The sequence below is a fragment of the Haematobia irritans genome, chromosome 1 (assembly GCF_050003625.1).
Source record: "Haematobia irritans isolate KBUSLIRL chromosome 1, ASM5000362v1, whole genome shotgun sequence".
In the NCBI taxonomy this organism is placed as follows: domain Eukaryota; kingdom Metazoa; phylum Arthropoda; class Insecta; order Diptera; family Muscidae; genus Haematobia; species Haematobia irritans.
The window spans coordinates 93,657,141-93,659,913 of record NC_134397.1 but is presented as its reverse complement, the minus strand read 5'-3'; the positions used below and the strand labels follow the sequence as shown (position 1 = coordinate 93,659,913).

At 36.4% G+C, this 2,773-nt stretch overlaps 1 long non-coding RNA gene across 1 annotated transcript; it reads right to left on the bottom strand.

Moving 5' to 3' along the window:
* Nucleotides 1-719: 719 nt before the first annotated feature.
* Nucleotides 720-1,519, bottom strand: LOC142240100 (uncharacterized). The gene is made up of 2 exons (XR_012723169.1): nt 1,339-1,519; nt 720-1,285 (listed from the first exon to the last, which is right to left on the bottom strand). It is a non-coding gene; the product is annotated as an uncharacterized LOC142240100 (long non-coding RNA).
* Between the last annotated feature and the right edge of the window lie 1,254 nt (nt 1,520-2,773).

Sequence of the window (2,773 nt, the reverse complement as noted above, 5' to 3'; positions counted from 1 at the left end):
ATCAGGTCTAAGAGCATCAATCCTCCCCAGAAAAAGTGATTTGAAGCTGGCGGAATTCGTGACATCCTTCCTATAAGTCGACAGACTGTAGTCAAATTTAAAATTTCCCGTATGGGGCATTGTACGATATGGATTAACCGGTATCCTTATACCGTACTCATTCAAAAGTCCCAAAATCCTGTCAATGGAGGTAGGCCTACCCCGGGTGTCAAGTCTAATGTGACGCCAAAAAGTATTATGCAGTCCGTCAGAGGGCAATGTTATGGACCTAGAGGCCAGATTCACAGAGTTCCTCTCCAAAAGTGAGAAAAAATCTGTGAATCTGCCCTCAATCCTCAGAGCCTCCACCGGTGTAGCACGAAGGAGACCGGTTGCAGTACGAAAACAGTCGTTAAGAGATGTATTCAGAGCAGAAATATTTGACCTCGATGTCCAACCATAAATCGTTATAACGTGGGAGAGTATACCCGAGGTCAATGCCCTACAAATGTTGACAGCTGTATCCACATGGGGTCCCCTGGATCTGGGACAAATCAATTTCATAAGATTATTAATCTCTATAAGTCTATTCCTCAGCCCTTTGACATGCCTATCCCATGAAAGATTCCTAGAGAAGGTCAACCCAACCTGTCCTCAACCGGTATGTCAGAGTCCCCCAGCGAGACATGTTCCATACGACACCCTCGCCGCCTACACGGATGAAAAAGACTGGGGGCTAATCACGGCATTCGATATCGAGAACTTTTGATCGAAATCTAAATTTTTCGGATCACGGGAGTCGATATCGAGTTTTTTTGATCGACAATTTTTTCGATTGGTAAATTGCAATCGTAAAACATTTTTCACATGTTTTTTACATTGTTTTCGCCATATAGGAATAGTAAATATATTAGTTTTAGTTCGAATTGTTGCTAGTTTGTAGTAAATTTACATATAATGAACATATTTTTAATATTTAGGACCAATGCAATTCCAATAAAAGTTAAACAAAAATTGGTCATAGTAGTGTTCGCAGCGAGCATTCTAGCTTGGCAAAGAACCATATATAAAGCGCACATGCTAGATCGATATTCAAGAGATTGTGATCGACCAAATACCGTACCATTCCGTGACAACATAACGCTTCTGGGCCACCTTGTAAGAATAGTGAATTATGAAGGCTCCCACTCGCAAAAAGTTTTAAGACGGCAGACAATTGTAAAGTGATAAAATTGACGTTGACATGCCACCAAAAATTATTTTCCATTTGAACGCCTCCTTCGTCAGCCGAAATCGTCCATTGAGCCTACAAAAGGTGACTTTCTAACAGTGCACACCATTTCAAACCCATGTACTTACACCAATAACAATGTGCACTTTTATTCCTTATTTGTCGCCGAATTATTTTATATTCATCTCATCCTCCAATTAGAAAGGAATTTGGAGGAATGTAAAAAGAGATATGGGTCCATAAGATATAATGCAATACAATTTACTTTTTACTTTGAAACCTCCAAAAACATGTTTTTTTCCTACATTCTATTTTGTGACGCTAACTTAGTTTTGTCATTTCATTTTGCTCTGCTTCGTTTTTTGCTGTTGGCAACGCTTGAGAAATTGCATCAAATTTCGATCGAATGCCGTGATCCAAACTTTTAATCGTATCGACAATTTTTTCGATACGATTATGAATTCGATATCGAATGCCGTGATTAGCCCCCTGTTTTTCATATGTTTGGCTATAAACATTATATGTTTGGAAGACAAATTTTTAAACACAATATTTTTGAGTGCAAGCATATACTGTTCATAAACTAGCATAACATGTTTGGGACATATATGTTAATATGTTAGAACATATTATGTTTGGGACATAAAATGTTTGTAAATATAATATGCTTGGATGCAAACATATATTAATTTAGAAATAGCCTATAAACATATATGTGTTTAGTAGCTTGGAGCGCTATTTAACAGGGAGCGATATTGAATTAAGTTGGTGGTTGTTGCTTGTTATTACAAAATTAACATTTTATTTTTCCTTGGGCAATTGATCAGCTACTTCTTTGATCCTTACAAACTGTGTGGTCCGCTGTTCGAATCCCCGTCCGGCAAAAGGTAAAATTAAAATAAAAAAAATCATAAAATTGAATAATTTCTTCTACAATGTTTGTATTACAGAAAAAGGTGCTAAGAACTAAAAAATCTCGTGGAAGTGAGAAAGATGTCGGGGAATATACAATTGGGCAGAAACAAAATTTTGAGCATTCAGGTCGAAAACCTATGTTGTTAGCACCTATATTACCTGTTTATTTTCATAATTCATTATGATTGTAAATATATAAATAAATAAATAAAATTTTGAGCACAATATTGTTTGGGAGAATTTTTTTAAGCATATAATATTTTTGGGTGCAAAATGCTTCCAAACATATTATATGGTCACATAATAACATATTGTTTTTTGGAAGACAACATTATTGAATTTGGATGCAAAAATACAAAATGTTTGGAACTTAGACTACCCAAACATATATTGTTTAGACCAATATGCTTTCAACATATTATATATTGGTAGAGATCAAACATATAAATGTTTGGGCAATACCCAAAAATGTATATGCTTGAAGCAAAATATGTTTTGACCAAACTCAACATGCTCTGGGTCACCAGAAGAGACGGCAAAAATATTGTCCGCGTAGATGCCGACAAAGTCAACACCCTCAACTGCGGAGACCGCTCTGCTCAGTGAATTCGCATAAACATTGTAAAGGAAAACGGAGAGAGGAGAACC